Source organism: Ictidomys tridecemlineatus, chromosome 3 (genome assembly GCF_052094955.1).
Source record: "Ictidomys tridecemlineatus isolate mIctTri1 chromosome 3, mIctTri1.hap1, whole genome shotgun sequence".
NCBI lineage: Eukaryota > Metazoa > Chordata > Mammalia > Rodentia > Sciuridae > Ictidomys > Ictidomys tridecemlineatus.
The window spans coordinates 58,862,788-58,889,620 of NC_135479.1; positions in this window are offsets into that span (position 1 = coordinate 58,862,788).

Below are 26,833 nucleotides of genomic sequence, written 5' to 3' on the forward strand. Positions count from 1 at the left end.
CAGTAGCTCTGGAGTATGGGCCAGAAAAATTGTATTTCTGACAAATTCAGAGGCGAAAATCATTGTCACTTATCTAAGGTTCCATATCTTAAAATCCCTTAGAGTAAACAGTCTTCTCCCAGACTACCAAGAGGATAGTTTAGGGCAATACTGAGCCTTACTGCTCTGAGAGAAACGCACTGATGAGATCAGAGGAAAATACCCAGAGGTCAGCAAAGGAAAAGGATCCAGAGGAGATTTCTTGGGAGAAATGATACCTGAGTTAAATTGTAAATAATGATTAGGCATTACTGAGACAAGAAAAGGAAGAAAAATAAGAGAAACTTGAGGAGACAGTTAAAATAGTGCATGGTTTTTAAAAAGTACAATGGATTTCAATATTGTTGAAACAAAAAGTATAAAGCAAAGATTATCTAAAGGTAAGAATAAAGCAAGCAGGAGAGCTGAGTCCTCTCAAAGATGAGTAGCAAGTCAGGCTGAACAAGAGCAAGAGGAGCATAACATACTTAGGGAAGTCCTAAAGCGGTGGCCAACACACAGGGTGCACATGGGTTGGGGCAAAGTGTTGTAAGAAATGAGGTTGTAAGCAAGAGTGGAGTCAACCACGAAGCTGTTTCCTCAGCCTGTAATGTTCATGCTCAAGAGTTCTATCTTACAGGCCTCATGGTGACTGTTGAATGACTTTGAATAGGGAGTGGCATATCAGCTTATTCATTTTACAAAGATTCCTGAGGCAGAAATATGCAGCTGTTCCTCAGGATTCCCTTCCTGAGTATCAATTTGTTACAAATAAGCAGCTGCCCAGCTGAAAACTCTGCTTCCCACCTCTCCTTCCTCTCTATGCTTTGTATCTAGCTAGAGCCTTGTTGTCTTAGTTCTTGCGACCTGCAGACCTGGCTCAAAAATTCTCCACCCTTCACTCTGTTTCTTTCTCCATTCATAGATTAGAAAGAAAGGAATCCAAGATCCCAGGAGATTGCTAAACCTCCAAGCTGGAAGGACTTTGGATCCCTGAAGCACTGAAGAACAATCAATGACAAAACATCCAACTGAATTTGGTAGTGAGAAAGAAACTTAAGGTTAAGTCCCTGAGTTGTGGGAGATTGTCACAGCACCTAGGAACATCTTACTGTGATTTCTATTGGCTTCATTATAACAATAAGTTGGAGACAAGCAAGACTGAAGGAGGGGATCATTGAAGAAGTTGTTTACCAACTGGGGAAAAAATTGAGAGACTAAGTCATGGAAATGATGGAGAGAATGAAGGCAGAGAGGTAAATGCAATGGCTATTAACTACAGGGAGGAAGGAGAGTGAGGGGTCTAGATTGGGCTCAGGTGTCTGGCTCAGGTGATGGAGCAGCAAGAGATGGAGCAGGCAACAAAGAAGGAAAAGAGGGCTTGGGAGTAAAATACTCAGCCGCATTTTTGACATTATAGAAAATTCAGTTAGCAATCCCCAGTGTAGATGTAACTGTCCATGTGAACCTGGAGTTGGAGATGATGATCATAATTGTAGATCTGGCAGAAGGTGAAACCAAAGATCTCTCTCCTTCGCAAACCCCAAAGCATGAAATGAGGAAAGAGATGGGAAACGAATCACGAGCATTTGAATACATGAGAAGAAGCGCCTGAGAGGAGAACTAGGCAAGTGGAAACTCAGGAAGCCAAGGAGACTAATGTCAAGGGCCACAAATACATCAAGAAATTCAAGGAACAAATGTGCCCATTGAAGTCGACATTAGAAGCTCATAAGAGGACAAGAAAAATCAGAAACAGAAGGCAGTGGAGTTAATGGGAAAGGAGGAAATGAGGATGGCGAATGCCAAAACGAGCCATTAATGAGGGTCCACGTGCAGCAAGATGTCACCTTCTTGTTCCCTGTAAGTCTTTACTATAAACCTGTGAGTTAGTATCTCTGGGTTAAAGCAATGAGCTCAGAAAAAATAACTCACTTTCTCAAAGTCACATATTTGTTAACGATGAGATTAGAATGAAAAACAAGTCAAGCTGATTCCTAAACCAGTGTTTTTTGTTTGTTTGTTTTTTTACATACCTAAAATCCCAGGCTCCTCAGGAGGTTGAGGCAGGAGAGAACCCAAGTTCTAAATAAATGGAAATGGAGGGGTATAAAATGTTCATTCTAAAAATGTCCCTTTCCCTAAAATTCTTCCATACATTCAATGCAATCTTAATCATAATCCTAATAGGAATTTTTGTAGACACTGACAAATTGATTTTAAAATTCATATGTACATAGAAAGGGCTGAGAGTAAAGAAGTCAATCTTGAAGAGGAATCTATTTGAAGAACCTGTTATCCTGGGTTTCAAAACTTATTGTAAGCTACAGCAATTGAGACAGTGTAAAAGTGTAATAGTGTAGTAACAGCAGGTAAGTAAATAAACACCACCACAAACTGAAAGCCCAGAAAAGACCTATTCCTATGTGGCACTGCAGAGCTGTGAGTAAAAGACACTGTTTTCAATGAATGATGCTAGATCACTTGAATATCAAGATGGAAAAATAATTATATTTAATGCCCACCCTCTCACTATAAACAAAAATCAATTCCAGATGGGTCGTGGTTTTCTTTACTTTTCTTTCTTTTTTTTTTTTTGCTTTGTTTCATTTTGTTTTTTGAAACCAGGGATTGAAATGAGGGTCACTTAACCACTGACACACATCCTCAGCCCATTTATATATATATATATATATATATATATATATATATATATATATTTTTTTTTTTTTTTTTAACTTAGAGACCGGGCCTTGCTCATTTGCTTAGGTTCTCACTAAGTTGCTGAGGCTGGCTTTGAGCTTGTGATCCTCCTGCCTCAGCCTCCCAAGTTGCTGGGATTACAGGTGTGTGCCACTACACTCAGCACTCAGCAGGTGGGTCACAGTTATAACAGTTTGAAGTAAAACAATAAAGCTTCTAGAAGACAACAGAAGAAAATATCTTCATGTCTTTGGAGTAGAAAAAGGTTCCTCAAAATTGGGAATTTCTGTCCATCAAAAGATATTATTAAGAGAATGAAAGGCCAGACTCAGAATGGAAGATGTGTAAACTCTACGTGACCAAAAAAGGCTTACATACAGATTTAAAACAAACAGCTATCAATAATAAAAAGGCAGGAGAAAAAGAAAGAAGGAAGAAGAAAAAAATTGGCCAAGAGACCTTAATTAGACATGTAACAAAAGACAATAATCGAAGGGTAAAATAAACAAATAACATTGTACTCATCCACAGAAAATTTGCATTAACACTGTAATGAGAAACCACTGTAGCTCCTCCAAGAAGGGCTAAAATCATTAAAATGGATACTACCCAATTGGGGTGAAAATGTAGAGTAATGAGAATACTCAAACACTTCCATTGGGAACGTAAATTAAAGTCAGTTTGACATCCTCTACAACATCCCACCCTTTTGACTTTACAATTCCACTTCTAGGTTCAGATATGTCTAGCATAAAAATACAAGGTCAAGGTCAAGAGTGTTTATCACTGCACTACTTATAATAACCAAACATTAGAATAATCCAAATCCCCACCTGAAGCAAAATGAATAAATACACAATGGTATAGTCATTTAATAAAATACTATACAGCATTTAAAAGTAATAAGTTATACCTATGTGCCACCACTTTACTGAATCTCACAAATATAAATCTTACAAAAATGAGGGAGAAAAAAACAGGCACCAAAGAGTCAAAAATTAAGTATATTTACATAAAGTTCAAAAAATAAGTAAAATATGATCTTAATACACTTGTTTAATCCAAAGAAAGGCCACAATTAACATGCATTCAAGAGAGCACAATTAGCCGTCTGTATCTGCAGGTTCTGTATCCATTCAGAATTCAAACAAACATGGATCCAAAAATACTCAGAATGGGGTTTTGTACCTGTACTGAATAAGGATAAAATCAGACTTTTTGTGTGTCATGTTAAAGAAATCTTTTTCTACTCCAAATAGTTTCCTAACTAGCATTTACATGTATTCAATTTTATAAGTAATCTAGAGAAGATTTAAGGTGCACAGGAAGATGTGCCTAGGTTGTAGGCAAATACTATGCCACGTTATATAAGGGAATTGAGTGTCTGTGGATTTTGGTGTCCACTGGAGTCCTGGAATAAAACCCCTGAAGATACTGAAAAGATGTCTCTACTCACCTCTAAGAACTAGAGTGGGCATTATTGGTGAAGACCTTCTAGCAATGTCTGACATCTCAATGGGGGTGGGTGCTACCCAGCGTCCACTTCTGGCCAATCACAAAGAAGTGAGCTTTATGTCTTTCTTTGTGAACTTTAGGCATACTTCAAAAATTTTTAAAAATTTATGTACATGCCCCCAAAATAATCTGTATTGGATTTAATTGCTATTATATAGGATTTATATTACATTTAATATCACTAGTGTTTTGAATCTCGTGTCTTCATTTATTTCATTTTTTCCCATCTTTTGACAAATTATGTGTTTTTTTTTAAACTGGTGTCTTTTAATTATACAAAATAATGGGATTCATTGTGATATTTGTATATAACATAATTTGGTCAGTGTATGAACATAATTTGGTCAATTTCACTATCCAGTACCTTTCTTCTTTTCCTGTCTTTCTTCCTGCCATGCCCCCTACCCTCAATCCCCAGTGGTAGATTCTACTGGTCTCCCTTCTATTTTCATGAAATCTCTTGTATTTTTCCTTTTTTATTTCTAATTTCCACATATGAGAGAAAACACATGACCCTGGAGTGTCTAAGTCTGGCTTATTTCATTTAACATGATAATCTCCAGTTCTATCCATTTCCCTGTAGATGACACAATTTCCTTCTTCTTTATAGCTGTGTAAAATTTCACTGTGTACATATGTCACAACTTAAAACCAAAATACAAGTAACACAATCAACAAATGGACAAATGAACTAAACAGACCTTTCATAAAGAAATACAAATGGCCAACAAATATATGAAGAAAAAAATGTTCCTTGTCCTTAGCAATTAGGGAAATGCAAATCGAAACTACACTAGGGCTGGGATTGTGGCTCAGTTGTACAGCGCTTGCCTAACATGCATGAGGCACTGGGTTCAATCCTCAGCACCACATAAAAATAAATAAAATGAAGGTATTGTAAAGGTACTTTGTTCATCTATAATTAAAAAAAAATTTTAAACTACACTGATATTTCATCTCACTTCAGTTAGAATGGCAGCCATCAAGAATACAAATAATAACAAATGCTGGTGAGGATATGGTGGGGGGGCAGGGAGAAACTCATATACACCACTGGTAGGAATTTAAGTTAATAAATTTGTATAACCCCTATGGAAATCAGCATGGAGGTTTCTCAAAAGACTAAGAATGGAACCACCGTATGACCCAGCTATACCACTCTTTAGGGTATTTACCCTAAAGAACTAAATTTTTTTTCAGTGTACTGTAGTGATACATGGATACTTGGGTTTATAGCAGCACAATTCACAATAGCCAAGTTATGGAACCAGGTGAGGTGTCCATTGGTAGAAGAACAAATAAAGAAAATGGGTTCTGTATAGACAATGGAGTTTTGATTTTTCTTTTGAAAATATCTAGATGGCAAAGCAGGGGAAGGGAGCAGGAAGTGGTAGAGAGGCATGGGACATAAATTTCTGGAAGAAGGAAATGAAAGATTACCTAGAAGAATGGATGGTTGTCATCCAGGACCCAGACGCGGTTACAGGGTATGACTGCAGGGCTATCAGTATGGGTGTTGGGGGGTGGGGGGAGGGGCAATTCTCCTTTGCACTGTCAGAAGCCCTGTTTGGAGGAGTGGGAGAAGGGATCAGGTGTGGTGGTGGAGAACAAGGGGGAAACCGGGTAGGGGATACGGATTTATGAGTGTGACAATAAAAACTGCAGAGCTACAGCTGGGCAGCCTGCACTTCCTAAAAGCCAAACAGACCTGGCCATTGGCCACTGACTTTTAGACTGCAATTGACGAGTTGGCCCGTCTCTCTAAGGCCAAAAGTGTCTAAAACCAGAACAAAAATCATTCTTTCCCATGTTCCTAAAAACCTTAGGAATTACCAAGGTAAAACCAACCAACGTTTATTTTAGAAATAAACAACAAAAATGAATATCAAAGTAGGCCAAGTATTTCCAGGCAACAAGCCTGATCTGCTACACATTCCTGGTGTCTAGTTTCAACCAGGCACTCACTGAAACTTGGCCAACATCTATTCCTTTCTCGGTAGCTTCCTGGCGCATTCCACCACGCAGCTCCATCTCTGTGAGCCGTGGATGCTACTCTGTTAGCTGCCATCCTCTATAATGGGCTCCCCAGCATACTATTTGGGGCGGGGGGGGGGGGAGCTGGAAGACATCAGATGCTATGCTGGTCATCCTGACTTAAAATACCTTCTTCTCAACACCTTCTCCTGAGTCTATTTTCCTGCCTAAATGTCATTAGAGACCTGGGTGGCCTGAGGACAACTGGGGACTAGGGAAGGCCTGGAGGTTCCTGGGTCCAGGGGTAGGGTCCAGCCAGGGTTCAGTAGCTGATGGAAAAGTCTGAACCGAGATGCAAAAGCTAGCTAGAGTTTGATGAGCGAAAGTCTAAGTCAGACAGGAAGAAGAGGAGCAGGCAAAGCCATAATTGAACATCATAATTGAACATTGATCAAGAACCAATGTCAGGCAGTGGTGTGGTCAGAGCTTGATGGGTTCAAGTTCCTGGCCTCGTTTTTCTCTAGTGAAGTGTCAATGAGGTTGGGACAACTTTGGGGACGGGAATGGAGATGGGAGGGGTAGAAGTAGATCCTGAGCCTGTTAAAGGCAGAGACCAGCACCTGGCCTAGGTCTGGCCCCTGGCGTGAGTCAGCTGAGGCAGGAGTACGCACATACCATAAGTGCGTAAGTCCTATAGGGCCACCACCCTGGAGTGCCAGCAGCCTTTTCTAAGATGGCTTCTCCCATGCATTTCCAGCATTTGTCAGAGCTGACCCCATGCAGCAACACTAGAGGCTGGAGGATCCGCCATGTACAGAGCTGGGGAACAAGTCCTGAGGTTGAGCAGCAGCCACCAGCATGTGATTCTCAGTGTCTTTCTCCTGAACTTGTGGTCCCAGTTCCTCACGTCTCCTAGGCCCCCTCGCTTTGCCCTTTTCATCAGCATTTTCCAAATGTCCCCTCCACTACACCCATCCTCTCTGCCTTTAAACATTTCCAAGTCTCCCCTCCTCTAAAACATTCTTCCCTTGACCCCAAGCTCCCCTTACTTCTATTTTTCTCCTTTTCTCTGCCAAAATCCCTCAGGGAAGGCTGCACCAGCTGCTGTCTTTCCCTCACTCACCACGGCCCTTGGCCTTGGCGGTCGCTGTCACACACCACTGACAACACAGGGCAGGAGGAGCCTGTGGCTGACACAGAAGCAGAAGGCACAGCCATTGAGACTTAAGAAGTGCAGGTGGCAGACACAGGCACCTCAATACACACAGACACACACACAGAAAGATACACAGATATAGACGTGGACACATAGACACACACACAGAGAAATGCATAGACACACAGAGACATAGAATGCCCCAATACACAGACACACCCCAACATAGATACACAGAATAAAAATAAACATACACACATAAACATAGAAATACACAGACACACACAGACATAGACACACACCAACACAGAAACACACACAGATACACACACACGTGCAGAGAAGCAGACGCACAGAAACACATAGACACATGGGGCTGGGGTTGTGGCTCAGTAGCAGAGGGCTTGCCTAGCATGTGTGAGGCACTGGGTTCGAGCCTCAGCATCACATATAAATAAACAAATAATAAAGGAATATCAACAACTAAAAAATAAAAATAAAATAAGGAAACAGACACAGTACACTGACACTGACCTCTGTACACAAAGATAAAGTCACGTAGTTATATGCACACACAGACACAGAGAGATACAGCAATGTACATACACAGTGACATACATACACAGGTATAGACACAGAAACACAGATAGGCGCACAGACACACACACACACACACACACACACACACACACACACACACACACGCCAGCCCATTCCAATTTGGCAGCCTGAGTGCTCTCTCTTTGCCTAAAGAGGATGAGGAGAGAACCCTAGGGCCACCCACAGCATGGTGGGAACACAGTGCTCAGCATGAGGACTTGGAACCCCTAATGGTGGCAGCGCCAGGAAGTCAAAAAGGATCCTAGAATCTCGCTTTACCCAGGGGTGTATCCAGGTTTCATCAGGCCTGAAGGTTCTATGATAGGAAAGGGAGCTCTCTTTGTGCCTGCAGAAATCTAGTGCTAAGCTCGTAGAAGACATCCCTGAAATTATACCCACAGTCAAGGTCGGCAGGGTTTGTCGAGACAGCTGGAGGACGACTATGACCTTGGGACCCAGAAGGTCAGCTGTGCAGCCACCTGCTTTCTGGGACCATAGACCAGCAGTGGGCATATCTCCCCAACAAGTGACAGCATCTGAATTTGAACCCAGGGGCTCTGGCTTCTCATGATCTTAACCAGCTTCGCCTGTTGAACCCCTCACATGGACTCAACAGAGCTCAGCAAGGGCCAAACAGAACCCGTAAACATGGACAAACCACTCTAAGGAATCTAGGGGTTCTACTTCCCTAAACTGGGTGCCTGGGTTCTGAGCCATTCTTTGCCAAGTCAAGAAGAGCATAGTCTCTTCATCCATAAAGGCTTTTCTCTTTTCTTTCCACCCTCCTGATCTATACCAAGGTGACTTGGTTGATCATGAGATTTCTTAATAGTTTTCATTTGATTGACAAACATTTTATAGCTTGTTCTCAATTACATTTAAACAACCGACTTGAACATTGTTATTTTGTAAAACTTCTCTTGGTTAGGTGGCTTGTCATGATCTTCTTCCCTACAGATTCTTAATAATAAAGGCATGGACCGATTCTAGCTAAACATTCTCTTGTCCTGAGATGAGTCAAGACCCAGTTGTGCATCCATAGAGTACATCATCCTATAACATCATCACCCCCACCCCTCCGGTGGAAACAGGGGTGTTTGGCTTTGCTTTCCTGTTTAAGTAGAGTTGTTGGCTGTGGCTATACTGTAGCATCATCACCTGGCCATCTTTATAAATATATCCAAGTCCAAGCACTCTGCAGACCAAGTAAACCAGAGATCTGGGGATGGGGGATTCGGCACTTGAACATCATTTTTGCAGAGTCCTTGGGGGGTAAGGGGGTGTGGAAATCATTGATGGTAAGGAATACCAAGAACACAGAGTCCTTTAAGCAGAAGGATTCTCCTGCCTCTTGGGGGACACTGGCATGGGAAACAGGACCCCACCCACCAATACCTGAGAGGTTTCTCTGGTTCCCCATCCTTCTGTGGCTATCTTGGCTGCTCCTCTGCCCGGTGTTTACTTCTTATCTTCAGCTGTCCCTGGTGCTCTGGATCCCACTTCCCCCTGGGTCCTCTCTTGACCAGCCATCCTCACGCTGTTGCCCTGAGGTGGTCCAGGAGCCGGGCATCCAGGGTAAATGGGGGCATTGTGACATCAACAGTTGCTAAGTTTCCCCTGCCTTGAATTGCTTGCCCTAGTTGTCCCCCTCAACCAGCCCAGCTGACTCCAAAAATGCTCCATGCCCAGAGGCTGGAGCAATCATTCTTGTCCCTGGGAGGAAATGCCTACTATGTGCTGGACCTATACCAGTTACTTTGTATGAATGATCTCATCTCTGAAGAGTAAAAAAGATAACTGGGTTGATTTCACTTCAACCAACAGTTCTGGGCCAGACCTGGTCAGTTTCGGGGACAGATGAGACACGTGTTCTACTGCCTGAGTGCCAGAATCACCTATAAGGCTGATGGTGACACAGATGGCTGGGTCCCACCTTCCAGAGTCTCTGATTCAGTAGACCCAGAGTAGATCCCAAGAATTTGCCTTTCAAAAACAAGCTTTTTTTACACATTGGGGAGGGACATTCCAAATCAGGGAAGGATCATGTGCAGTTACAGATGGGTGGAGAAGCCTGCATTTTGGGGAATGCTGTCTGGAATGCTCAGGCAAGGAAGAAGAGGTGGGAAGTTGGGTTGGGCAGTCTGAGATGGTTTTATTCTCTCTGCTAGCAAGGCTGGGGAAGATGGTGGCCATCTATGTTAGGGAAGAGGTGGGGAGTTGGGTTGGGCAGCCTGAGATGGTTTTATTCTTTCTGTTAGCAAGGCTGGGGAAGATGGCGGCCAGGGCAGGGACAGTATGTCAAAGTATGTCATGTAAGAAGGTGACTACCCTGTGGTTCCACAAGAACCTCCAAAGACTGGATCCATAAGCCTCCTGCAGCTTCAAATGACTCCAGGCTGCCTCAGGGCTGACCACATGCAATGCACAGGGCTCAGATGGGAGAGAGCTCTTGGACAAGAGTGACATCAACCTGCCAGTGTACCAGAGGGTGCTTCAAGAGGCCAAGATCACATCTGTTTATATGTCGTTCATGGCAAGATTCCAAGGCTAGAAAAGAAAATCTATAGCCTGAGTTATTTTCCTCCCACAGGGTTTGCCTGGCTTTTCATAGTTGGCTATAGGGAATTTGCTGCTCACAGCAAATTCCCCATAAGTCAGCATGATATGTATCTGGGCTCACCATCGGCTTCTACAGGCTGTGAGAAGCAAGCCAAGCAAGTGTGCAACATGAACTGGTCTGTCACTGGCATGCCTGGTGACTTCCTGCTGAGCACAGATCCTGAACACAGCTCCATTCCTTCATTCCAGGCAGAATAATTTAATCAGCCAGGGAGGGTTCAGAGCAGGCTCCAGATCACCTATGCACATGTCTTGTATCAGATACCATTCTCAACTCTTCATGCACTACATTATTCCATGTTTGGTCTCTTTAGAACAAACCCAAGGATAATAATCCTAATCCCCATTCCACAAAATGATGAAACTGAGGCACACAGAAGTCGACTTTTGTCTTAGTTCGTTTTCTGATGGTGTAACAAAATGCACGAGTCTAGGCCATTTATAAAGAATCTGACTCATGGTTCTAGAAGCTGAGAAGTTCACAAGCATGGTGCTGGAATCTGGTGAGGGCCCTCCTGCTGGGTCATGTCATGATGGACAGAGCAAACGTGTCAGAGAGAGTTCCCTTTTATAGCAAAGCCATTGCAAAATAACCCATTCATCCATGAATGATTTCATCTATTCATGAAGGCAGAGACTCCTGACCCAATTACTTCCCAAAGGCCCCACCTCCAAATACTATTAAAATATGGCTTTGGGGTTTAAGTTTCCAACACATGAATTCTGAGGGTTAAATATCCAAATCACAATACCCATTGACACACAATTTATAAGTACAAGAATCCATACCACAAAGAAGGTGATACCCAGGCAACTCTATATATCATCATTATAAAAACTCCTGAAATCCACACTCCTGCCCCTCAAATTACTGGCCGATGGGCTCAGACATATCTTTGACCTGCGCACTCAAGTTTCATACAAAAACAAAAGGAAATCATTGAAAAATATCAATGAGTTAGGTCAGAAGTTTATGACCTCTCCACTTGGTCCCCGAGTTGCCATTCAGGGTGTTAAGAATCAGCACAAATCATTTGATCTTAATAAGGGTCCTCCATGGCCCTGTACCTCCAGCTATGTAAAGAAGGGGAAGGCATACAATATTGACTGGCCTCTGGCCCAGAACAAAAAACAGGACCTGGGCTGATCCAATAATCTCTCAGGAATGCAAATAGGAGGTAGAGAAAGAATTGGCTGACAATTGGCTACAGGAGCCAAAGCTAAAAGAATGCTCTGAGTATTATAAAGGCCATGAGGGGTTGTAGCAAGCCAAAGGAATCTGGGAATTGCAATTAGATATGTAGATATATAAATAATCTTTGGGCTAAATGTATAGAGTATATGAAACATAAATGAATTTTGTGCCTAGACTTAGGTCCCATCTCCATCTCAATATGCATATGCAAGTATTCCAAAATTTGGAAAAATCCAAAGTCAAAACACTTCCAGGTCCCCATACGTTTTTTTCCTATACATATATATGATAAAATATATTTATAATATATAATTTTAATTTATAAATTAGTCATAGTAAGAGATGAACTACTCCTGTGCTCTGGGGCCATCGTTAAGTACAGTAAGAGTTACTTGAACATAAGCATTGTGATACTGCCACAGTGGATCTGATAACCAAAATGGCTGCTCAGTGAATACTGGGAGGGTAGTACATACAGGATGGATATGATGAACAAAGAAATTATTCACATCCTGGCAGAACATCACACTGCTCAGAGTGACACATAATTTAAAACTTATGAACTATTTCCACTTAACACTTTGGACCAGGGTTGACTGCAAGTTACTGAACCTGCAGAAAGCAAAAGTGTGATTAAGAGGGGGGAATACAGGGGTTAGAAATGATGGTGAAATGTGATGGACATTATTATTCAAAGTACATATATGAAGACACGAATTGGTGTGAATATACTTTGTAGACAACCAGAGATATGAAAAATTGTGCTCTATATGTGTAATAAGAATTGTAATACATTCTGCTGTCATGTATAAATTAAAAAATAATCTAAAAAATTAAATTCAACAAAATAAAGTCCATTAAACAAAAAAAGAGGGGAAATTCAGTAAAAAATTTGAGGTGTTTCAATCCATTGCAAACTTCATTCTTGTGGAAGTTCAGTAGAATAAACAGTAAAACAATACGAGCAACTAACTTTACCAATCAAAAGACACCCAACCAACCTCTAACTGGGGTCTTTCCTTTCTAACCAATCAAATATATTATCTTTGCCTTGCACATTCATCGATAAAAGCTCACCGCCCTCCCCACTGCAGTGGAGCTCTCTGACCCTCTTCAGATTAAGTGCTGCCCAATTCATGGGATCTATTGTTTGCTCAAATGAATCCTGTTAAATTTATTTTGTCTGAAATTTTTCTTTAAACCAACTCTTTCTACCCATGGCTCACACCTTCAATCCAGTGATTCTAGAGCTTGAAGGAGGAGGTTCACAAGTCCAAAGCCAGCCTCAGAAATTTAGTGAGACCCTAAGCAATTTAGCAAGATTCTGTTTCAAAATAAAATACAAAAAGGCTGTAGATGTGGCTTTGAGGTTAAGCACCCCTGGATTCAATCCCTGGGTACAAACTTAAAAAAAAAAATCTTTCTAAAGAATTTATACAGAATTTGAAAGGTATGGAGAAATCTGATTTTTTTTTTCAATTGAATCTCCCTTTAATTTCTGGCTTACCTTATTTAAATCTTATGGAGAGTAAACCGTGCCTGCCTTAGGCAAGCTTTAGTTTCGCCTCCTTTAGGAAACGTTGGATATCTTTCTTTATGAATACTATTAACTTTCACACTAGCAGCATAGTGCTTACACCTGACATAGCTGAGATCACACTTATCCTGAGTAGAGTTTATCTGCCAACAAACCTTTTAGCTAATAGGCATGAGTCCAAGTTCTGGTCATGACATGTAAGTAAAAGGGGCAACTTTTAGAAAAGTTCCCTAAAACAAGGGTGCATGCCTTTATCATTCCCTTCTTCCTTTATTGCTGGTGAAATGCAGATCTGATGCCTAGAGCTAGAGCAATCATTTTGTACCACACAATGACTTTAGGAACTGAAGACACATACAGAACTCAATACAGAACTCAAGTTCTCTTGACACTGTAGAGGGCTATTCCCTCGCTGAACCACCTACATCTAAAATTTTCACATAAGACAGATATGAACTTCTGTCTGGTTTAAGCCAGATAATGGATTTTCTACCACTCACAACTGAACATTATCCTGGCTGATAGAACACAGATAAAGAGGGGGAAAAAGCAAATTACAGGGCATTGTTTTCTCAACTAAACTATATGCTTGTTGAACACAGTCTATCTCAGTCATTCTTCCATCTCCAGAGCCTTCTATAAACATTCCACAGTAAATGTTCAAGAGAAGAACACAGCAATTTTAACCTATCAAGATTCATAGAAATGAATTATATGAATCTCCACCAGAATGTGTTGGTATTGGTGAAAATTCTTAATTCTACCAGATGGCTAACAGCCCAGACAGGAGAATGAGAACCTCAAATAGTAATATAATGACATAAAACTGAAGGTCTTGCAGCATTGTGTACAATCTCAAGGGTCTGGAAACAATCTTAATGCAAATCAAAAGGTGAATGATTAAAATATGGAATATCCACATAATGGAAATTTAGTCTCCATTTAAAGGTATGAAGCCAATCTATATGTGTGATGATCATGGTATATAGGGTAAGTAAAAATGGCAAGACCTTTTAAAATACTATAGTCTCAAGAAAAACCAAAGTAGATTATCAATGAAATGGGCAAAATTTTAATAGCAGTTGAAGCTAGTGATGAGTGTATGAGGGTACATTGTACTAGGGTCTCTATGTAGGAGAAAACTCTGTGATAAAAATGAAAACAAAATAAAACCACATGGTTCTGAGCTTTGTTTTGTTATTTTGTATTTTTTTGGGGGGGGGGGCAGTACCAGGGATTGAACTCAGGGGCACTTAGCCACTGAGCCATGTCCACAGCCCTATTTTGTATTTTATTTAGAGACAGGATCTCACTGAGTTGCTTAGCACTTCACTAAGTTGCTGAGGCTGGCTTTGAACTCGCAGTCCTCCTGTCTCAGCCTCCCCCCCCCCAGCAGCTGTGATTATAAGCATGCACCACTACACTGGGCCTGAGCCTTGTTTTTAATTTGTGTGTGTGTGTGTGTGTTTATTTTGTTTTTATTTCTGACTTAAAATATTTTCAAGTGCATCCTTTGTGGAAAATGAAAGGGTGAAAAAGATACAATTAAGTAGATCAATATGCACAGAGGATAGGTCTCTGGAATGCTAAGAAATTCCAACTGTAACTAATATGGAGAAAAAGAAAGCCCAATAAAGATTGGGAGACTTGTTTTTCATTTTTTTATTGGTTGTTCAAAACATTACAAAGCTCTTGACATATCATATTTCATGCATTTGATTCAAGTGGGTTATGAACTCCCATTTTCGTTTTTCATTTTTTTAGGCATGTTTCACCACATGCCTATATAACATATTCATTGCAGGGAGGAGCACTAACTTTACTGAGGAAGTTAAAGAACAGTGACACTAATTATCTACTGTGTATACTTAGAGGTAAATATAATTAACAGGGAATCCTCACCACACCCAATCTGCCCTTTTGCTTCCCTGGAGCCAAACCTTAGGTTCCAGGTCAAAGGTCATCTTCCACAGTAGGCCCAGAACTCAAAGGTTTCCAGGAACAGACTGCTAACATAAAGGTCACAATCAAGCCACTTTGATTCCTTAAGGAGTGATGGGTGACTGCCCACCTCTAAATGTTGAATTTCCAAATCTTTAAAACAGGACAGCAGTTCCCAAGATATCAATTACAGACTAGGAATGAATCTTGACTCTGGTTGCAGTCCTGCCAAAGAAGGCTCCCTCCCACAGTTCCCACCCCAGCTGGACTGATTGTTCCCTCTGCTATACCCCATGGCCCTTTGATTATACTTCTTTCAATGCATTTATAACATGCTACAGTCATTCGTGTGCCTTTTGGACTACGGCTCTTTGAATAATTCATGACAATCATTGCCAGCCTTTATCGATGGCTTATCATTGATCAGGCAATATGCCAAGAGCTTTACATCTATTATCTCATTTGGCCCTCAAACCCTGAAAATAAGGTACAATGTTTTAATCCCCACTTTTCAGATGAAGAATCTGAATACAAGAGAAATTGAATAATTGGCTCAAGGTCATACAATTAGAAAAGGAGAGGGTAGGCAGAGGTAGAGGTTGAACTCCAGAACCTGCTTGCTTTACCAGCACTTTTTTTTTTTTTTTTTTGGAAGAAGGATTTGTGTCCTAATCCAATTTGGAGATTCAATGCCTAGTACCTTAGTTTTAATAAAGCAAAATTAATCAACAAAATTTTATTGGGCAACTACAAAGCACAAAATTTATATAAAGGTAACGCAGAGAGTCCATATCATGATGTTTTACCTAACAAGTTCTTTTCGAGCAAAATAGCTACTATAAGGATAAACCTTGAAAACATCAGGCTAAGAAAAAGTTGGCCACTCACAATAGACCCCATATTGTAGGATTCCACTTATACAAACTATTCAGAACGGAAAAGCCCTTTGAGACAGTGTAGAGTTGTTCAGGACAGGGGAAGATGAGAAGTTTGGAAGATGATTGATAAAGCTTATGGAGTTTCATGTTGGGGTGATGAAAATATCCTAAAATTGATTGTGGTGATGCTGGCACAACTTGTGAATATATTAAAAACCAGTGAAATTTGATTTAAATTGTAAATTGTATGGAATGGGAATTGTATCTCAATACAACCTTATTAAAAAGAAAAATATCTCTTCCAAATACATACCAAAGGCTAGGTAAGAAAGAGAATAGATGAAAGATATAATTAATAAATAGTGATTAATGATAAATTAGATAGCTGCTTAGGTATACAGATTTTTAGATGGACAGATTATTGATATAGACATCAGTTTTCTGCTTATTTTTCTTTTTATGTTCTCCTTTGTAAGACTAGCAACCTAAAAGAGAAGAATATCCTCCAAAACTCATGAAAATGACTAAGTTATTAAAATAGAAAATAACAAATAGGACTGAATCCCAAGCCAGACACAGAAGTGCTCCTCTGCTGGCTCTTTTAGTACTTTCTCATCAGTTCTGAGGGCCCTAATTTTGGGGTTCTCTGTCACTTCTTTAAGGTGTACCTTCAATACCCTAGCTTCTAGTTGCGTTTCCCTGATGAAGTTCAAAAAAGATTTTACCCAGTCAACCTTTAGCTTTCAACTCAAGAAAGAATGGTGCAATAGAGTTATCCAGAATAGCAGACAATCCCATAGGAATTTATTTTATCTTTGAAACACATTACATAATTTATTTTGCAAGACAGTCACATAGCTAATTAATTCCATTTTTTTTCCACTGGCAAATATTAATATGAGTTTGCACTCCCAGAAGAAGCTCTGGAGATACACAGCATGCTGGGGCTGGAGGAGTCAAGCAATTGGTGAAATGTTTCCATGATTTGTCTGCTTATGAAAATGTGGATAATGTTTATGAAATGTGGATAATGCTTATGAAAATAGGTAACAGGTTCATAACCCCATGCACACGGCTCTCTAGACACACCCATAAGACTTTTGGTTCCTTCCCCCAAATCCATAAACTGATCATTCAACCACATGTCACCCAATCCCATAATGTATCATGTACATTCTTAGCAGCATAACATTTCACTCAACAATGAACCGCATAGATGAGAAGTCCCACAAAATTATGGGGACATGGAAGCTGCCTTAGCTGTGTAAGTGCACTCTGTGATATTCACACAAAATAAAACCACCTAGTAATGCATTTCTCGGAGTGTATCCCATTGTTAAAGGGCACAAAACTCTAAAAAATGCTGAAAGAATATGAAGCTGTACTTTTTTAGCTTGGAAACCACTGACCTAGACTATCACAACAGCATCCCAACAGCCTTCCTCCTTCTGATGAAATTTTCTAAATTCATGTTCGACTGCCCTTGTTTACCTTGCTGACAACTTTCAAGCACCACCTTTCTCTCTTCCTCTTGTGCCCCCCACAGCTGGCAAAGTGATATAAAAACCGAGATACTCTCTGTTTGGGCACCAGCAAGAAATTCAAACCACACAACACTTACCTGCCTCACTTATAATGCTGGAATCCCCAGATCTGCAGCATTCTGGAATGACAATAAAAACATATCTATTTATACACACACACACACACACACACACACACACTCACACATCAATCTCCTTTATCACTCTTTCAACCCATTTTTGAATCAGTTTGGGAGTTCTGCTCTGGTCTTCCCAGAAAGCCTCACCCTCACCCTCTGTCTTTTATATTCCCTCTATTCAGCCTTGACATCCTAACAAAATTTAGGGTGTCGGTCCACCTTGCTCCTGATGGTGAACCACAGCATCTGGTCTCTCACCACCAGAAGAAACTTTCCTCACCACCGCTAGAGCTGTCTTTCAAAAACAGCTTTGTTGGAATCGTAGTTTGGCTTGACAGTGTTCTTGGCTTCTCACTGCCTACAATCCCAGTCTCAGAGCCCTCAGCCCCTCTTACTCTTGCCGACCTTATCAAGGTTCCTCTGACATGCCTTATACTGCAACAATTACCACTGAATTTTAAAATACAAATCGCTTTATTTATTATCTATGGCTTCTTCTTTGCTCAAAGAAACCAAATCACTTCCATGGTGTTATGGTTTGGATGTGAGGAGTCCCTCAAAAGCTCATGTGTGAGACAATGCAAGAAGGATTAGAGGAGAAATGATTGGGTTCTAAGAACCTTCACCCAATCATTGAATTTAATCACCTGATGGGATTAATTAAATGGTGATTTAAGGCAGGTAGGGTGTGACTGGAGGAGGTGAAGCCTTGGGGTTTGGCTTTGGGGTATATATTTGAATTTGGCAAGTAGATCTCTCTCTCTCTCTCTCTCTCTCTCTCTCTCTCTCTCTCTCTCTCTCTGAATTTGGCAAGTAGATCTCTCTCTCTCTCTCTCTCTCTCTCTCTCTCTCTCTCTCTCTTTCTTTCTCTCTCTCTCTCTCTCTCTCTCTCTCTCTCTCTCTCTCTCTCTCTCTCTCCTTTCTCCTTTCTGATCATCATGTGAGCTGCTTCCCTGTGCCACACTCTTCCGCCATGATATTCTGCCTCACCTTGAGCCCTGAGGAATGGAGCTTGCTGTCTATGGATCAAGACCTCTGAAACTGTAAGCCCCCAAATAAATTTTTACTCCTCTACAATTGTTCTGGTTGGGTCTTTTAGCCCCACAGTGAAAAAGCTCAGTAAAACACATGGTAAAAAGAAAAAAAAAAGTCTGATAGCAAGGTAGCAGAGCTGATTTTCCTCTCTACTAAGACAAGATAATACTGTAGCTAAGGAAGAGGACAGGATCTGGTGGCATGAATGTGAGCAGAGACAGGAAGAGGAGGAAGTGCAGACCTTTCTTTCCAAGAGGGCCTGCCACCAAGGCTCACTTCACCTCTGTGAAGCCTTCTCTGATCCCACCAGGCAGAGCTAGCCACTCCCTCTTTGGGGATTCCCTAGCACATCTTTCATACTGATCTAACTAAAATCTCGTTGGTTATTCACATTTGCTTACTCCAGCAGTTTAGTTATTCATCATTACATCCGAAGCATAAAGGTTGGCAATAAGGGATGGCAGTAGGCAGAGAACAGGTTGTAAAGTCATCTAAGAGGTGGGTGCCTGGCACCCTGCCTGCCATGAGTTATAAAATGATTGACTTTTGGAAATCCTATAGTTCATTTAAAGTTGTGCAGTTCATGGTTCTGCAGTTAGAGTAGGAAAAGCATTACTTTTCAATAGATTCAAGATGTCACAGTGAGTTTAGGACCTTGTTTTTCTCATTTGTTCTTTCCACAATTCCAGAAACACTAAAGTGACCTGTGGCTCTCTTGACCTTGTTCAAACATCAAAGTCCTATACCAAAAGTGTTCAGGAAATAACTATCAATCAACTGCCATCTCGTTGCAAAATTTCTTGAAAATGGACCAAATGCCTGTAGCTAGCAGGTTTTCTACAAGAAGACAAACTTGATACTTCTCTCTTTCTTTACAACTCTGAATTTTAAAATGCCACCTGCCAACACTTGTCCCACAGAGCAGATGTCTGCCTACTGACCCACGATTTCTCCTAGCATATTTCTCTCAGGCGTTAAATATACCTGCTCCAAGCACCTTGCAGCAGAGTAGACAGGATTCAGGTTTTTGTCTTTTAGTACCTGTCAACCTTAAGAAACTCTTTCCTTTTCTAAGTGCTCAATTTCCTCATTACCAAAGGGAGGTCTTCATAACATTTCTATTCACCTTGTGAGGAGCTTTGAATATTGGATTAAAGAATGATTTGGGAGATGTCTGTAGGTTCATATAGATATATGAGTTTTTCTGTTAGCTTCTTCTTTGTAAGTGGATGAATCTGACTTGATGTAGAGAGTATGGTTCCATTTTCATGCCAAAAATACTTGCAATATTTACTAGTAGATGAACCCAGAGTTAATACACAGAGTAATAGGCAAGACTAATTCTGTTGCATGGTAGAATGGATTTTGCCATCATTTTTTAACCTAATTCTCCTTATGGAAAAAATATGGAAATATCATTCCTTCCTATAAAGTCATTTGAGATTTTTAGTAAGTAAATATTCATTAAATATTATGATTATGATATGACCCCCTGTCCATTCACCAGTGGACAGCTACCCCTGGGGTTATCAGGTATTTTATTTCCAAAATGGTCACTTATAATAAAAGCTAATACTTAGTGAGAATTAATTATGTTCATTGTTCTAAACATTTTAGAAGCACCAACTCAGTCGTTCACAACAATTCTAGAAGGTATGCTCTTATATACTCCTCCCATTTTATAAAGACCCTAGGGCCCAAATTTGCTTGGAAACATGCCTAGAGAGTGACAAAGCCAGGCTTTGAGTCTCCAAATTCTCATTGGTCTAACCAACCAACATAACACAAGTCATTGGAACCAGCTTCAACTAGATTTTTATTCAGACATGGATAAGCATTTTGGAACACCTACAGATCAAGCTGCTGCAACAAGAAGCCCACCTGAAAAGAGGGAATGGCAGCAACTCCCAGCAGAAAATCTGCTCTTGGCTGGGTGTTGGTTCTCAGAAATCTCCTGCCTATACTCACTCAAAACCCCAGGGCCTCTTCTGTGGCTTGAATATGTGGTTTAAATATGCTATGTCTTTGAAACTTACTCTCCAAACTCAACTTGTATTTTAATGGGTTTTTTTTGGTAGTGAGATTTCTGGGAGGTATTAGGATTAGATGAAATCAAGAGGGTAAAGTCCCCATGATCAAGGTATAGTGGCGTTTTGAGAAGAGGAAGAGACATGAGCCAGGGCCCTTGATTTGTTTGACTATGTGATACACTCCACCATGTTATAATGCAGCAAGAAGCCCCTCACCAGATGCAAAGCAGATGCCAAGCTCTTGCACTTGCTAGCATTCAGAATTCTGAGTTAAATAAAGCTCCATTCTTTATAAAATCACCTAGTCTGTGGTATTCAGTTATAGCAATAGAAAACAGACTCATATAGGCTTTCATGGAGCCCTTCCTATATCATATCTAACAACCTTACAAAGTGGTTCCTTTTTAAAAACCAGTCTTTCCACATGAGGAAACCGAGCCTAGTGATCATGACCTCCAAAGCACTGCTGCAAATCCACAGGACTGAGATTCAAATCCAGGTCTCCCCTGGAGCCACAGACAGAACCTCTGAGAGCCACGAAGCCATCACTCCTGCCATGAATAACCTTGCTCGACCCTGGGTGAGAAACCACTCTGAGTGTTCATTTCCCAGGACAGAACAGGGATCATTTCTATTTTCCTAAAAGTCCAACTCCCTTCTAAGGAATCAACCTCCACCCAGCTCGGAAGCTTAAAGAACTTTTTGAAAACTTCACAACCACTCTAGGTTGGAAGAATTTGCTACATTTTCAAATGTGTTTTCACTAAATGGCTGAAGTTTTTTTTTTTTCTTAAACCACAGAATAAAAACTACTAAACAAAAAGGGACTAGGATTCTCATGGTCTTATGCTGGTTCAAGGTACAGAAAACACTGAAAATAGGTTAAACCATCAAGAATAGAGGAACTACAGCAGCCAAAGATGAAAATTGGAAATGAGACTGTTACTGAGTTTTGTGTCTTTTTGAAAAATTGCTTTGGTAAAATGAAGTCAGAACCCGGGGAAGCCTGGTGAGGGAGAGGAGACATACCAGAGCTGATACACAGAAGAATAGGAAAAAGAAATCAGTAAATACTGTGCTGGCATAGGAAGAAGGCCACCCACACCCACAGCCAGGTAAACGACTAGACCTATACTGTTTCTTAATTAGCAGGTTCATAGGCTGGAGGTTTTCTGATGGAGAAAATCGGAAATTACTCATACCAGGCTGGGAGCATGAAACTATTCCTCCAAGAGCAACATGAGAGAAAGGCTCTCCCCACCCTGCCTTCCCACTAAAAACCATGGCATTCATTACAAAATAAGACTTCCTATAATAAAATAGAACAGAAGCTCATTAACACTCAAGTCTGTGTTTGCTTGCTCAATGTTGCATCCTCAGCATCAAAACCAGTGGCTGGCATGGAAGAGATCTTTGCTCTTCTTTTGTTGGCTTAAAATTGTACAGAGACATGCCTATGTGGATTCATGCATTAAGGCATCAGTCAAAGGCATTAGAGAGAAGACTCCAACCAGAAAGATCAGTTCTCAATGCTGGGATAGCCTCAGTCCCTGCCTCTTCCCTTCTCTACTCAGAGCAAATGCTACTAGGCTGCATAACCAACAGCCTTATGGGAATTTTAACAGCGTCCAGGTAAATAAAGGAGTCCCTGTTGAGAGACAATAGTAATCATGTTAGATATATTTTCATCCTAGGATTAATACATGGGAAACTATGAAACATTCTTTACCATAAAGGTGGAGTAGATAGAGATAGACAGCAGATACATACATACATACATGATAGATCGATATGTTGGTAGGATTGCCAATTAGTATAACCACGTTGAAAAGCAGTATGGATATTCCTCAAAAGACCAGGACTGGAACCACCATATGATCCAGTTCTCCACTCCTTGGTACTAATCCAGAAGAAATAAAATAAGCCTACTATAGAGATACCTGTATACCAATGTTTAAAGCTGCACAATTCACAATGGGAGTTATGGAACCAGCCTAGGTGTCCATCAACAGAAAAATGGATAAAGAAAATCTGGTATATATACACACATTGGAGTTTTACTCAGTCACTAAGAAGGATGAAATCATGTAATTTACTGGATGGAACTCAAGAACCTCATGCAAAGTGAAATAAGCCAGACTCAAAAAGTCAAAGGTTGAATGTATGAAAGCTGGAGAAGGAAGAAAAAATAGGTGGCGTCTCATGAGAACAGAGAGAAAAAGAATAGAGTTGAGGAAGGGGATCAGAGGAAAGGAGGAGTAGAGGGCATGGGGAAGTAGTGGGGAATTAAATCTACCAAATTATGCTATGCTCCTGTACAAATATTCCACAATGAATCATATACATATAGTTAGTTATACATAGTTATATATCATTGTAATGCACTAGTTAAAATAATGATAGAAGGGATATCAGTAAAGCAAGCAGATTGAGGGAGGGAGGAGGACAGGGAAAGGAAAGGAATAGGAAATTAAATTTGATCAAATTATATTATACACATGTACAAATATGCAATAATGAATCTTGATATTATGTATAATTACAATGAGCCAATAAAGATAGTAAAAAATGTTCATATATACACATAGACATATATGTATGCATATACACACATGTGTATGTACACCCATTTATATATACACACATATATGTACATATGAAGATATATTCATGGTACAAAAGGTAAAAAAGAAATAATGCTGCCTTCCCCTCAGACCTAATTTGTTCTGTTTTCAGCCTTTTCTCCCCACTTATATGGAAAGATTTTTATGGAAAGAAATGGAGATTCTTGCCATTTATTTGGATGGCTTTCTTCAAATATAGGATTTGCTCTAAGGAACTGAAGTGTTAAGCATATAAGGCTTTCAACTTCAAGAGAGTATTATAGGTTGAATTGTATGCCCCAAATATATATTTAGTATTAATCTCCAGTAAGTATGATGTGACTTTATTTGCAAACAGGGGCTTCACAGAGACAAGTTAAAATGAAGTGGTCGGTGGGGGTGCTAATCTAATATGGCTAATCCAATATGGTATCCTTATAAAAAGGGGAAATTTGGGTAGAAGAAATATGGTGAAGATAAAGGTAGAGGTGACTCATCTGCAAGCTAAGGGACACCAGCAAACCACTGGCAGCAAAGTGTCTCTGCCTCACAGCCCTCAGAAGCCATCAACCTTACCAACACCTTGATCTTGGGCTTCTGGTGTCTGGAACTAAGAGGTAACATATTTCTATTGGTTAAAACACTCAGTTTGTAGTACTCTATTACAGCAGTTCTAGAAAACTAATATGGATAGATGAGAGCTTAACCAGAGAAAGCAACATAATCAGGACCAAGTTTATCTGGATCTTTCTAACTTCTGCTTTCCTTAGTCTGGGCTCCAGTCCCAAGCAAGTTGTCACCACATTGGTGGTCCCCAGAAATACCAGATTTACAACCTTCCAGTTTCCAAGTCCTATCAGGGGAGAGATTCTCTTCCCAAAAATTCTAACAAAAGACCTGGGATCAAATCTCAGTGACTCGAAACTTAAGGGTGGGACTAGCCTTCATCCACACCACAGTATCATCTGAGAGTGGATTAAACATTTTTTCCCCATGAGGGTGGAGGTGTAGCTCAGCAGTATAGTGCTTACCTACCATGTGTGGAACCCTGGATTCAAACACCAGCACCCACCTCCCCCACCACACACACAAAAAAATGCCCCATGAAGAACAAAGGGGAAATGGATGCTAGGCAGACAAAACACAAAAAAGTGTCTAGAATATATTTTCATATAAGGAATTCATGCATCTGCCTAGGCAATAAGTATTTATGGAGTATAAGTCGCTGTTATAGATAAATCGGGCTCTGAAAATTTGTGGAATGAATAAATGAATGGAAAGGAGAACTAGTGAATCTTCTCACTGGATTCTAGCTACACTCAGAATCCCACAGCAGTGGGGATTAGGGGATTATAGGTTTCCCAAATGCTGTATAAGATGGGACTTCAGCGAACAGAGGCAGATAGATTCTGAGTCTTGGGAAGACTATCAGAACTCCATTCACCCTGCAGAACCTGCTACCTAGTGACCTGGCATTGTTTGACAAACACATGGAAAACTGGTTTTTTTAAAAAAAAAATGGTCCCTATGACAAAAGTCCCTTTATAAAGTTAAAATTGTATGTTTTTTTTTTTTTTACTGTTTTTCTGTTCCTTTAGGGAACTCTTTGCCAAACTGCCCCAGCATGAAAAGAACTGTGCTTCTTCTAAGGAGAAATGAAAAAGGGCGTGAAGTCACCATATTTTGCAATCAGGATTCTTCCACAGCCAAATGTGTTTAAATCCAAAAGGCTCCCTCCCTGGATGAGATCACGGATGGAGTGAGTACTTGCAGCTGGGTTGGTATGCTTTCAGAACAAGGCGAGTTCTAAAACAACAGCCTTCACACATGCAGTTCCCTGTGAAATTCTAAATCACTAAATCCAGTCCCTGTGTCTTAAACCAAGATCAAAACTACTGGCACTGGTGAAGTCTTGAAGACTTCACCATCTTCGAAATTATCAATATCTTGGTATTTATTGATATATTCACTCATCAACATTTCTTCTATGGAGCACTGTGCACAGCCATGAGAGAGAATAGCAAAAAATGGACTCGATACTCCTCTCATGGTAGCTTATGACTACCTTACTGCTTATGCAGTCTACAGACTGACACCAATCAGTCTCAACCATAGGATTACAAATTTCATGGGAACCTAAAGGTGTAGGTTTGACTCAATCATGGAGATCTGTCAAGAGTTCTCTGAAGAAGTGATAATTCTAATGAAGTTTAAAGGATTGAGTTGAAGTGCAACCATTTGGATATGAGGTATCCTTCCAAAACTCATGATAGATTACAAGAGTTGTAACCTAATCAGTGGATTAATCCACTTTATGAGTTAATAATTTGAAAGAATTACTGTACTGGTTGTTAACTGTAGCTAAAGGTAGGATATAGCTAAAGGAAGTAGTTCACCAGGGATGTGTGTTTGGGGTTTATATTTTTGTCCCTGTCACCTTGCTTTGTTTCCTGGATACCATGAGCTAAGTAGCTTTCTTCTACCATGTTCTACCATGATAGTCTGCCTCATCTTGGAACCAAAGACATGGAGTCAGTTGATCATGCACTGAGACCTCCAAAACTGTGAACCCTCCAAAACTTTCTTTTCGAAGTTATTCTGGTAAGGTATTTTGTTCCCAGTGACAAAAAGCTAACTAATATAAAAAGGTATCAGGTGATGGTTTTATGGAAATAAAATCTGCTTTTGTTTTCTTTAAAATTAAATGTTTTCTTTAAATTAAATAATTTTAAAAGTTTTTTTTAAAGGTATCAGGTGAAGGGAAAAAGCAAGAACCTTTCTAGGAGAAGGAACAGAATCACCACAAATGTCAGTTGTGAACTAGAACAGGATTCTAACAAGCCTGAATACACACGAGTGATGTAGGGAGAAATGAGTCTAAAGAGGATGTAGAGACAGATCATAAAAAGAAAAAAAGCCATGTGAAAAAGCCCTGTCTTCATCCTGAAACCAACAGGAAGGCATCAAAGGTTTTAAGCAGTGAATGATACTGTCAGATTTGTGTTTAAAGCAGACACGACATGGAGAATGATGGTCAGGGGTAGAAGCAGGTTGAAGAGGCTGGAGTAGTAAGTAGTTCATGGCTGATGAACTAGGATGGTGATAGAAGGGATAAATGGAAGGGGATGAACTCCAACATTGTTTAGGAGGTCAAACCAACAGCTCTTGTAGATTAATTAGATAAATTAAATACAGAGCTAAGCGTGAGGAAGGCATCCAAGTGAGCTTCTGGATCTCTGGCTTTCGTAAGGGGATTCTTGGTTGAACCATGGATTGAGGACACCCTGGAAGAAAAGTTGTTGGAAGAAAAGTTGTTGGTGGGTTTGATTTTTAAAACTAATTTATAGCAGTTTTGGAAACATTGAG